Genomic DNA, 13,135 nt, shown 5'->3' with positions numbered 1-13,135 from the left:
TTAAAAGTGTGTATCATGTTTTTATAACATTAATACAGATTTCTTAGCTGACATGTTTTAAATAACCCAAGACCAAGAGGATGATAGACTACTCACAAATTCTTCCTGAGGAAGGATGCATGAAAATTACTTTCTACTCACACAGAGGCAAAGAGGAAGACAGGGTGTTCCCTTACAGGAGTCCAAGATGCTCTTAATGCTCCCAGAATCACCTGCCAATCAAGAGGGCTTTAGTCATTTACTGCTTTCCTGCCTGCTCAGCACACCAAACAGTTGGCCCAAGGCTTCCTTTGGAGAGTGCAGTCTAAATTACCCTCAGCTCTGTGCTCAGGCCGCACACCTGGGTCCAAACCCTCCAGCAGCTCTGCTCGTGAAATCCCAAAACCTGTAAACATGGCACGCAAGGCCCAGCATGAACATCTTTCTCACAAGGCCTCTGCACTTCCTCTCTGCCACTCAATAAACTGACACCCTCCAAGAAACCATACAGCAGTGCCAGGCATGGTAGCACCTTTAATCCCAGGGCAGAGGGCAGAGGACAGAAGCAGAGGCAGGCAGACTTCTGTGAGTTTGAGGCCAGCAAGGTCTAAATATTGAGTCAGTTCATAGATTTCCAAGGTTACATAGTGAGACTCTTGTCTCAAAATAAATAAATTAAATAAATAAAAAGGAAGAAAGAAAAGAAACAACCCCTACTGTAGGAACTATGGAGAAAAGACAAAGTTTGCCTCCATAAGAAATTTCAACATTCATCTATCAAAATGTCATAAAGCTGAGAAGCAAATAAACTGAAAATATTTATAATACTTATGTGAGAAAATACAGTATACAGTAAATTCCAAGTTATTAAACAAAATGCTACTTGCCTAAGTGCTTGTTCTGACTACAACTATTCTCATGCATTCCAATCATATGACATGTCCAAACTCACATTCCAAATGCCAATAAACTACATACTCCTTCTCACTGTATTCAACGCTTGTTGATTCCCCATAGCCAGGAGTTCCTCTAAAGCAGAGATTCACTGCAGCTTCCTCAGCCAAAGGCTACTGTCTCAGGGTTACACCATGACCAAAAGCAAATTGGAGAAAAAGAGGTTTCTTTGGCTCACGTATTCTAATTCCCAGTTCACTAAGGGAAGCCAAGGCAGGAACTCAAACCAGGAGGGAACCTGGATGCAAGAGCTGATGCAGAAGCCATGAAGAGATGCTGCTTACAGACCGGCTCAGCCTGCTTTCTCATAGAACCAAAATGGGCTGGGCCCTCCCTCCCACATCAATCATCATTAAGAACATTCCCTATAGGCTTACCTCCAGCCTGATCTTGTGGCGGTGGGTCTCAACCTTCCTAATGCTGTGACCCTTTAATACAGTTCCTCAGTGTGGTGACTCCAACCATAAAATTACCATCCTTGTTACATCAAAACTGTAATTTTGCTATTGTTACAAGTCATAATGTAAATATTTGTTTACCGATGGTCTTAGTGACCCTTGTGAAAAGGTCGTTTGACCCCGAAAAGGGTCACAACCCAGAGGTTGAGAACTTCTGTCTAATGGAGACACTGTCTCAATAACACTGTCAATTTCCTATCTCAGATAACTCTAGCTTATGTCAGGTTAACATAGAACTAAGCCAGCGCCCCCACCTTTTGTTTGTTTTATCATTACTAACTAAAGTCTCCTGGGTTTGGTTTGGTTTGGGGGTGGGGGGGTTGTTGTTGTTGATGTTGTTTCTGTTTTTTGAGGCAGGGTTTCTCTGCTTGGTCCTGACTATCCTGGAACTCGATCTGCAGACTGGGCCAATCTAACTCAAGAAATCCTCCTGTCTCTGCTTCCCAAGTACTGGGATAGAGAAAGCAATGTACACCTGGTTCCAAGTCTCCTTAAACCTAAGTTTTTTCTCTCCAAATCAATCCATCAAATTCAACTACTTGGTGCCTACAACAGCAGTCAAGTCAAGACAGATGTGGAAGTCCAAGAGGAGCATCGGGGTGCCAAAGCCTGCAGTGTCAAACCTCCACACCCACGAGCAAGCAGGAAAACCCCACACCTGAGGTGTCTTCTCACACCTCCAGCTCCATATTCTGGGACATCTAGAGATTCACATACTCTAAGAAAAAACATGTATCCTACCACATTTAGTAATTTAAATTAAAGCCGATCTATCTCCAGGCTAGAGAGATGGCTCAGCAGTTAAGAGCATTAGCTGCTCTTTCAGAGAACCCAGGTTAAATTCCCAGCATCCATATGATGATTCACAACTGTCTGCAACCCTAGTCCCAAGGAATCCAGCAGCCTCTTCTGGCATCTGTGAGCAACAGGTACACATGCAGGACACACAACACACACACACAGGCTAAACACCCATACATGTAAAATAAAAAAGTTTGAAGCTTATCTTAACAACATTCTGATTGGTAATTCTGTTTACTTGTTTGTTTTAATTTGGAGTCTTTTGTTGGGGGGCGGTGTCTCAATATGTAGATCCTGGCTGGCCTAGAACTCACTCTGACGACCAGGCTGGCCTTGAACTCACAGAGATCCAAGTGTTGGGACTAAAGATGTGCACTGCCATGTCCAGTAAAGTGTGAGTGAATGATTTAAATTGTTTTTTTTAAATAAAAAGGAAATAAACTACACATAGTTGGAGTTGTCGATATAAGAATGGCATTGAGAACATCGGTCATGTCACCATAGTAACATGAAGCAGCAGTGAGCACAAAGGGTAAGGTTCCACACGTGAAATAAGAGACCAGAGTATGGCCATGAAAACACTGAACTAAGATTTCCATAATACAAGGTTTACATCTCAGTAGATTTTCCTCCAATAATACAGACAACCTATGTTGTAAGATAGCTTGATTTCTAAATTCCTAAATGATAACAGACAGTAGGTAAGCCCAGGTAGGTACAAAATGGAGAAAGGAATTGGACCAAACCCTGAGTTTCTAGGAGCTTAGTCATCTCTAATGTGTTATTAGAGATGACTTCTTCAGGCTTCTCACCTTGGGGTCCACTTCACTGTTCATCAGCACCAAAGGAGGCCCAACTCAAATCAATTTGGCTAATCATTACCAATCTAGTAAAAGGTTTGATAACTAAAATTAAAAGGTTAAAGTAATTGGCTTAAATAAACATCCAGACACTGATAGTGCTATCATACTTCCTCCAAGTTCGGGTGCTCCTGTACATACATGAGAAACAATTCCCAGAGCCAGGCATATGCCATCTGTGTCACAAGGAGAAAGTTCACCTGATATGGGAGAAGGACAACCAAGGAAGCTGTCTCTCTATGATCTTCAGGAAGCCGAGGAGATCACAGTTACTGGGGAAACACAGAGAGCCAAGAGACAAAACTGATCGCCGCCGGGCATGGTGACGCACGCCTTTAATCCCAGCACTCGGGAGGCAGAGGCAGGCGGATTTCTGAGTTCGAGGCCAGCCTGGTCTACAGAGTGAGTTCCAGGACAGCCAGGGCTACACAGAGAAACCCTGTCTCGAAAGCCAAAAACAAAACAAAAACAAAACAAAACAAAACTGATCGCCAAGGCCTACAGAATAAATGATGGTCATATTATTTCTGAATCAAGTGACCAATCTGCCATCTCTCTTATCTTACAATAAACTTAGAGAGTTACACTTCTAGTGGGTTGATTTCCAAGCACCTCACGACACTCATGATTCCTTCTTTACCTCCATGAAGGAGAAGCATTGTCAGCCTGAGACATCTACAATACTTAGTATTTCTCACTCATTTTCCTTATATAAAACTTTCATGATAAGCACAAATTTCATTCATTATGAAGACTTCCTATTGTGTCATAAACATTTCCAAAGCATTTCAATTGATCAAAACTTTAAAAATAAGGTGAGCATAATCGCTCCACTCCAGAAGCAGAGGCAGGAGGATCACTGAGTTCTACATAGCTACATAGAGAACTCAAAAAAAAAACTTTGAAAATACATGCATACAGATCACTTTCCTCAAAATGCAGAAAAGGTCTGAAGTCATTGGTCAAAATTAAAATAAAATTAAGTTATGGTGATAATCATAACCTGCAAACTTTGCAGTCAGTACTTTGCTGATTCTAGAGACCCAGCTATCACTTATAGTCCAGAGGAGGAGGGAGATGCAAAACTAAACAAAGTAAGATGGTTTGACTCCAAAGAGGTGGGGAATCAATGTTCTAGGAAGTTCTCATGGTTAGATCCTGGGCAGCATCTCAGTCCTACACCTACCTTGCCCACAAGTCCCTCCAAATGTCCATGGAACAGGAGACGGAACAGCAGTGTGCCACCTTCCTTTTCTCTGTCACGGGGTTAAACTGTACTGATGGAGTCAGGTGAGCCAGCGAACTGTGAGCTTTCTATGTTTGTTAAGACTTGTGTTTTATTTGAGGCATTTCAAGAATTGCAGGATTTCACAAATTTCCTACATATGAAACACCAGACCGGGCTTCTCATCAAGCCAATCTCCTTAAACTTTCCCCAGAAAGAGTAAACCCAAGACTGCTTTTTAAAATCAATGTTTCTCTGATTTGACACATGCCAAATTAACAATTAGCAGTAACTCCGACAACCTACCTAACTTCTCACACTAAGAACTCTAACGTGGCAGCCAGTGAAGCTGCCCCTGACCACCTGTTACTTCAGCTAAGCTGGTTGTCTGTAGCTAATGACATGACGGTATTCCCACAAACACCCTGTGTGTGCGAACAACACTGCTCATCTCCTGTTCATCACAGTTTTAACCTGTTCCAGGACTCACAGCTTCGCCTGACGACCTCTGACATTACCACCTCATCACAGCTGCTCTAGGAGGCAAATCTACTCTTGATGACCACAAACAGGAAAGACCTGGAACTGGAAAGGTTTTCTATACAAGCTCTAGAATGCCCCAACTAGAGTTTGAAAAATCACACATACAAATCAGGAGTAAATGCCTCAAATAGTTTAGGCTAATCTTCCCTTTGTTAGTGGAAAAAGACCAGTATCCAGGAGGATGAGTAACGTCTGTCCATAGCTTTTGAGTGGACTCTAAAAACACTCAACAAAAGAAAGGGTTTGGGGGGCTGGAGTTTGTTTTTCACCATTTTCGTTTTGTTTATTTGTTGAGATGGGTCTTGCTCTGGAGCCCGGCCCCTGAACTCAGACTCCTTTGCCCCAGCCTCCCAAGACTGGTAAGACAGTAAGCACATACCACAACTGTCTCTGAACAAAACTGTCTGGAACCTCGGACTGTAATCAGTAAGTAGCCAAAGTGATCAACAGGGTAACAGAAGAGTGAGACATTTCAATTAATCTTTGAAAAGGCCAAATTCTCAGCATTATCCAGACATTAACAAATATACCCCAGAAACCCAATGTTCTAACCCTGATTTAAACAGGCATTCAAACAGTAAACATAATGCTTTACAGAAAACATTTACACATTCTTGTATGTCCGTTATACTGTAAACTGATTATTTAGTTTTTAAGTGAGAAATCTCTTACATAGTAGTATATATTACCTTAATCCATTTTGACTCTAATGGTACTGATCAAATAAAGGCTTATTATCTAACCTACAGAGACAACTACAAAACTATAGTCTATAATATTACACAATTACTCTCAAAGGCTTTCTAAAAAGATTATATGTTCTGGTTTTTTGAGACAGGGTCTCACTATGTAGCCCTGGCTGGCCTAGAACTTCAATACGTAGAACAGGCTGCCTCTGAACTCAGAGACCTGCCTGACTCTGCCTCCAAGTGCTGCAATTAAAAGACAAGCCACCACAGCCAACTACTGTGTTTTAATTCTAGTCTTGAGACACCACATAAGTACAACCATCGCTACTCATTTACTAACATCAGAAAAATACATGGTTCTCAAACATATTTAGGGAGGAAAACACTAATTTTAATGTTTAATTTTAAGGTTAATAATAATCTTCTATGAAGGCAAGAGAAGAAACAGAATTGGACACTGATACAAGTCCTGACACATTACGGGAAATAATAAAGGAAAAAGAAAGGCCAAGTTCATCTGTTCAGAGTAATTCGATGGGTAAATGGTAATTCACTCGACACTGCAGAGAAACGAGCTCATCCAACAGGCAGCAGGTGTCTATGCCCTTGTCTTCTCCTCTCTTTAATGTGTCCCAGCTCCCCTGTGACTTCCTCCCAATCCTGTACCTTGTCTTTGGAATGTGAACGGACAGCAAAACTTCTACTCTTTATTCTCATTCTGTTGTGTGTGCTCACGCGAACATGCCAACTTGTCCTATGATTTTTTAGGACAAATTCCTATTAACTGTAGATATTCCAGGTCAATGCTATGTGCATTTTTATTAGATAGCTAACAGCAGCTCTTCAGATTGAAAACATTAATTTCTACCTCTTCTACACCTGAGAATATACATATTTCCCTTCATGTGTACTGCCCCAGGAATTACTATCATCCTTATTCACATCCCATACTGGAAGATATCCAAATATTACAATAACCAAAAGAAAGAATAGAAGTTACAGTAATACAATACTGTAACTGATTTTACATTTTACCAAATTTGGGCCGGTGAGATGGCTCAGTGGTTAAGAGCACTGACTGCTCTTCCAAAGGTACTGAGTTCAAATCCCAGCAACCACATAATAACCAATAATGAGATCTGACACGTTCTTCTGGTGTGTCTGAAGACAGCTACAGTGTACCTATTTATAATAATAAATAAATCTCTAAAAAATTTTTTTACCAAATTCACTTTCATTCATTACAGTCTAAATTGCCTACCTAACAGCTAGAAATACCATCTTAGTACTAGGCTCAGGCTGCCATACTAAAACATAATTGTCCTTCAGTATCCATGGGGGTTTGGGTCTGATTCTTCTCTGAGAGTCTCACGGAGTCACTACCAGCACACAGAAAACACAAGAAATAAATTGATGTGGTTAACAGTATGGAAACACAAGCAGTAAACTTCAGTTTCTTCAATACAAGTTACAAAGAGAAAAAAAGGAGAACCTGCAGATGAAAGAGACCTGAAGCCAGGCACGGAAGGAAGAGCACAGCTGGCATTCCAGCACTAGGGAGGCTGGAAGGTCACAAGTCCAAGGCCAGCCTGGCCTACATAACAAGCTCCAGGGCAATCAAGGAATATAGGATGAGACTCTGCCTCAATAAACAAACAAACAAACAAACAAATACACAAATACATAAATAAATAAATAAAGATGGGGGGCAGGCTGCTGGAGAGATGGCTCAGCGGTTAAGAGTACTGACTGCCCTTCCGAAGGTCCTGAGTTTAAATCCCAGCAACAACATGGTGTCTCACAATCCTTCTCACAGTCTAGGCAAATAATCTTACCACTGAGTTACATTCCTAGGCAGAAAGAGGTCTGGCGCCCTCTTCTGGTGTGTCTGAAGACAGCTACAGTGTACTTACATATAACAATAAATAAATCTTTTGGGGGGGTTGAAAGGGGGGAGATAGCAAAGCAGGGGGAGGGGAACACTAAAAATTACTTAAGTGTAATGTATGAACCTTATTTGGATCTTAATGAAATCAACCCTATGTCGCTGATTCCATAATTAAATCTGTACGTGTATATGTATGTGTGTGTGTGTGCGTATATTCTTTTTGAAGCATCACAGATCAAGTCCTTGTCACACTCTAGGCAAAGCAGAGCACTATGTGTCAGAGGTAATGTGATAGGAGTCACTTCTCTCCGACCATGTGGAGTCCAGCAAATCAAACTCGGTTCAGCAAGCTTAGCAGCAAGCACCTTCACCCACTGAGCCATTTTAATAATCCAAAAACTATTCTTTAAAAATAATATTTATTGTGAGGACCCTTTCTAGAGGTGTACTAGGATAGAGACTAAATTACAAGGAAGTCTGATTTGCTTTGAAATATTCCAATGACAGGGAAGAAGAAGTAACCCTAAAACAAGACTAAGGATGATGGGTAAAATCAAACAAGCTGGATGACAAATAAAATGCATCAGAGTACGCTAAGCTAGTGTCTGCCTTTTAATGGCTCAAGTGTTTCATGGAAAAAATAACACAGCATGCTCCAAGTCCTAGAGTCAATATTCAGTAGCACCACCGATAATAATAATTACAACAACAACAACAACAATAAAGTTAACACTTTAAAAAAATAAAAAACATGTCTTTAGATCCTTATTCTCTCAGTGCTCAGCTCTGGCTGAGTTTTTACAGCTCAACACATATTAAGGTACTTCATGTACTCTTTTTTTTTTTTTTTTTAATTTTCCCATGTATCTTTTCATTCATATAATTCTTTGCTGTAAGGACATTTAAAATAAGGGAAATTCTGATATTCTAATACACCGACAAGCCTTAAGGATATCATGTTAAGTGAAGTAAGCCATTCAAGAAAGGCGAATCACTGTGTGGTTTTAATTGTATTAGACACCTAACGTTGTCAGCTTCACAGAAGGAAAGGGGTGTTTGAGAAGCTAGGAGACTGGGAAAACAGCAAGTTCTGACTAATGGGCTCCAGTCTGGGAACCTGCGGCAACTGCTCTTCAACAATGAAGTTATGCTGCTGAACTGCTCAGAGCGCACAAGTAGTAAAAGGCTGTCCCAGCCTTTACGTACATATACTTTAACATAAATACTTTAACTATGTTAAAATCTACTAACTAAACATTACCCCAGCCAAACTATAAGAAACCTGTCGTTGTGATCTCAGATTCTATGTAGTTCCAACAGTCTCAGTCCAGGCAAATGGTCTTGGGATAGTGAGGAGAGCTCTAGGAAGGAGTGCAGTGTCTGTGTCACACAGCGTTTCATCCTGAGGCTGTACACGGCTTTTAACAGTGCTTTCTCAATACGTGCACAACCAGCCGCTCCACTCTCTTCACCTTTGCCCTCCACAGGAACCAGGAGAAAAATGAATGTTATGAATGTGGTCTAAGGCATGAAGCCACCGATTACCACCTACCTTACCATGCTCACAGGAGCCTTCCAATACCTTCCAGAATGCAACCTGCAGCAAACTCCAAAAGCAAGCCAGTTCACCTTTGGTTCTATACACCATCCAAAGAGAGCTGAAATCTGGATGTAGAAAGGCTATTGCCCTGACAATTACTTAGGACCTCAGCATCAACAATTTAAATTTAAAGGCTCAATTTAAAACTCTTTACAAAAATAGCAGCTGGGCAGTGGTGGTACACACCTTTAATCCAAGCACCTAGCAAGCAGAGGCAGGCGGATTTCTGAGTTCGAGGCCAGCCTGGTCTACAGAGTGAGTTCCAGGACAGCCAGGACTACACAGAGAAACCCTGTCTCAAAAAACCAAAGGGGAAAAAAAAATAGTAATACTTTTTTTAAAAAAACCCCTGTGTTCATGAGCTGTAAAGAGGGTGAACATATTAAGAGCACCGTCCACTCTGAACCTGGGTTTGGTCCCTAGCATCCGTGTCAGATGGCTCCCAGCCACCTGGAACTCCAGTTCCAGGGCATCCATCACCCTTTTCTGTCCTCAGACAGAACATGCATGCAGCCAGGTACAAACACATAAAATATAACTAAGAAGAAAGAGAGAGGTATAACAAGGAAGCAAGGAAGGAAACATTCATTATGAAATAACTAAGCTGGTTCCAGAGATCACCCATCCTTTTAAAGGTTAAAATTCCATTTGAAGTTTTAGTGGAGGAAAGAAAGCTCTGAATAACCAAATTCAGCTCCATATGAAAACCATAAAGCTGAAAATGATCCACATTTATGGTGTCTGAGTTACTTAAAATACGTGTAGTAAACAGAACATGGGTAAGGCTGGCTTTCTGCTCATCCTCCATGCCTGAAACCTCCATGAGCGTTAAAAATATTTTTCCTTCCGTGACTTCCTGTAACTCAGCACAGCATATATCCAAGTCTGGAAGGCAACACCTCCCCCATCACCTAAAAATGTTGCTACTTCCACAGTCCGTATTAAAACAGAACTCTTGAGTGTTTTCAAGAAATGGTCATTGTCTAGTAATTCTTTCTCGCGCACACACATGTCTCTCTGAGGAAGTAAAGACTAGATTTTGGCTATTCATAATGTGCTCATACAATCCCTTCTCCAGCAGGATCACAAGAAAGGACACATGAGACTCCCATTCGGAATGTGGCTATCACTATACAGCTCCCAGCTGCCCATCTGAAGGCTAGGAGTCTCCCTGGGGGGTTTTCTGGATTACAGTCCGGCTATGTGCAAGGGCCCAGTCATTTCACATTAATCCCAAATTGGAATTCTCCAGGAATATGGTACGATCCCCTTGGGCTTCCTGAAAAACTCCCACCAAGGAGCGATGACCCCAGAAACAAAAACAAAAACAAAATCCCACAGGCTCAAAATAAGACAATCTCAGAATGGTTTTTACATTCCTCTAAACCTTAGGAACAGTTGCCCCTCCTAAAACCTGCTGCAGAACGGTAAGGAAAATCCTTACGAAGCTCTGCCGCCGTAATATAAAGAGGTGGGCCTGGTGTGGTGGCACAAACCCTTCATCTCAGCTCTGGGGGTAAAGGCAGGCGATCTCTACTAGGCCAGTCTGGTCTACACACTGAGTCCCAGGCCAGCCAGGGTTAAAAGACCCAGTCTAAATAATAATAGTATTAGAAAAGAAAAAAAGAAAGTATTTTAAAGAGAAAAGTCCCCAAGTAAAGAAACCCTGAAAACAGTTCCCTCCCCAAGGGAACAGATTATCCCCAGAGGGAGTAGAGTTACCTGGGCAGGTTGGCAGGTAGAAGGAACAGGTCCCTACATGACATCAATCTCACCGATGACTATCAACCCCTCCACATTCAATTCAAGCCACAAAGCTAGACGGCCCTCATCTTCCCAGCAAGAGGCGCCTCAGAAAGAAAGAAGTGGACACCTCCTTGTTAATTGCCCACAAACGGTGAAACTTCACATCAGCAGCAGGAGCTGGGTTAGGAGAGTGAAGGGGCAAAAGAGGAAGGGGGGTTGAAGCCTGGAGCGGAATCTCCGTGATTTGCCAGAGGAAACCGCACAGGCTCCATGCAGCTGCCACGACAGGTGACCGGGCCGCTTTGCAGACACCCCGCTCACCGGCTGGCTGGCCCGGCTTGGTTGAAGGTGGGGAGAGTAGGAAAGGGAAGGAAGGCAGGAAGGAAAGGAGAACCGCCCCGGGACCGGAGGCCGACAGAGCAAAGGAGGGACTGTGGGGGAGGCCGGCCCGGCGCAGCCCGTCTCCCCGGGAAAACCGGTAGAAGGGATTTTTCTGTCTGCACAATTAAGGAGAAGGGGGAAAAAAAAAAAACACGGCTCCGAGCCAAACGCCTTCTGATTTTACACACGCACGCCCGAGCTCCTCGGTCGGCCCAGTTCCTCGCACGCCCGAACAAAAGGCGAACCAGCCAGCCAGGCGCCGGCCGCCCAAGCTGGGGGTCCACCGAGGAGCCCCGCGCCGGCCGCCCCCGCCGGGCCCACCGCCCGGCCCCCCGTCGCCCGGCCCCCCGCCGCCCGGGTCCTCACGGCCGCCCATCCCAGCCTCACCTCCCTAGCGGCCTTAGCGGCGGCCCTGTGCCTCTCCGCCTCCTTCTCCGGCAGCCCTCGGCGGCGCCGCAGCCGCCGCCACCAGGGCCGCCGCCGCCGCCGCCACAACTACCCCCCACCGGGTCTCGGCTGTGACTCCGCCTCCCTCGGCCGCCACCCGGACTGTCAGTCGGGGTGGGGGGTGGGGGGGTGGGCACGTGACCGCGCCACGTGACCCGGCGCCTCCCCGGCCCGCCCTCCGCGAGCGGACCCGCGGCGGGTGGTGCTGCCCCGGGCTCGCGCGGGCTGGGGCGCGGGCTCGGGCGCGGGCTCGGGCGCGGGCTCGGGCGCGGGCGCGGGGTGCGGTCTCGAGCCCCCCACCCGCCGCTCGACGCCGGAGACTCCAGGGCGCCTAGCCTAGCCTGGACCACTCACCTCCTGCGGAGTGACAGGCGAGCTTGTCAGCGGGGGCCGGAAGTGGACGTCACACCGTCTCTTACCCAGACAGTGCCGCTGCAGAGCACACAAAGGCTCGTACTATGAGGAACGTGGCTCCCCTGGAAACAGTCATTCAAGTGTCTTCTTAGGCGGTGCTGCTGTTGTCACGTCAGTACCCCCTCCAGTTGCTTTCAGGGAGAAACGAATCCATAGCGTCATTTTAAGTCACACAGGCACAGTCACAGCCTTTACTCCCCCCCCCCCCCCCCGTTAAATTGATGTGCTAAGAAGGGAAACTTCAGCCATCCCTCGGTTTTCCACCGTTACAAAGAAGGCGTTGCTGGGTGCAGAGAATGCGTGGTTGAAAATGTAAAAATAGACAAGATCGCATCTTTCCTTGAGGCAAGGCTAAGAACAGTAGACACTCTTCCCAACTGTTAGGCACTGTTTTCTATTTCTGAGTATCATTGGCAAACGTTGAAACCATTTTACGTTTTTGCGTGTGTTCGTTCGTTACAGACGGGGTCTTCTCTATGTAGCGTAAGCTGGCCTCAAACTCAATTCTCCTGCCTCTAAAATGCTAGGATTTCAAACCACCATGCCTAACCAGTTCCTATTTTAAAATCCCTCTTGTAATTCTATCAGAAGTCTGAGTAAGAGTCCATTGGGTTCTACAACTCTGCTCGAGATTTTAAGAGTGCTAACAAATGTTTTTAGTTTCTGCTTTTGAGACTAGGTCTCACTATGTAGCTTGGAACTCTCTGTGTAGACCAGGTTGGCATGGAACTCATGGAGAGCCACCTGCCTGAACAACACGGTGTTCTTGGTAATGTTATCACTCTTCTGCTAATACTGTATGTTTAATTTTACTATCTTTTTGTCTTCTATGCCTCACCCCACTCCTTATTCCTTTAAGAACTATTTATTCTCTTTCATGACATTTTCAGGAGCAAGGTGGGTTGCTTAAGACCTTCAGCTTGGGTCTCATTGGGGACCCTCTTATAACAATCTGTTAAGTCAGTTATGAATCTGCATTTTATACTTTAAAAACCTTTCTCATTATGGAATGAAGAGAGTTGCCTTCTATTTAGAAAATATGGAGCAACTGGGAAACATTAGAAGATTTGGCATGGGGACCCTTCTTCTGGCCTCTGAAATCTCACTGGCCCAGTAATTTTCATTTTCTTGTGTTTAAAATGCTTTTTCA

The 13,135-nt window shown here is 44.2% G+C and overlaps 1 protein-coding gene across 12 annotated transcripts in view; it reads right to left on the bottom strand.

Moving 5' to 3' along the window:
* Tulp4 (tubby like protein 4) overlaps window positions 1-12,255 on the bottom strand; it is a 134,385-nt gene extending 122,130 nt beyond the window's left edge. For 2 of the 12 annotated variants that reach the window (XM_030250031.1, XM_030250033.1), the window contains exon 1: window positions 11,926-12,255. The gene's annotated coding sequence lies outside the window, so the exon portion shown is untranslated. Of the gene's footprint in view, window positions 1-96; window positions 213-10,719; window positions 10,921-11,511; window positions 11,779-11,925 lie in introns of those variants that run through there. The other 10 variants (XM_030250034.1, XM_030250035.1, XM_006523248.4 and 7 more) reach the window with 8 other exon arrangements.
* Between the last annotated feature and the right edge of the window lie 880 nt (window positions 12,256-13,135).

Source organism: Mus musculus, chromosome 17, assembly GCF_000001635.26.
Source record: "Mus musculus strain C57BL/6J chromosome 17, GRCm38.p6 C57BL/6J".
NCBI classification, from domain to species: domain Eukaryota; kingdom Metazoa; phylum Chordata; class Mammalia; order Rodentia; family Muridae; genus Mus; species Mus musculus.
Note: the sequence above shows the minus strand (reverse complement) of the source record. Positions and strands in the feature narration are given on the sequence as shown.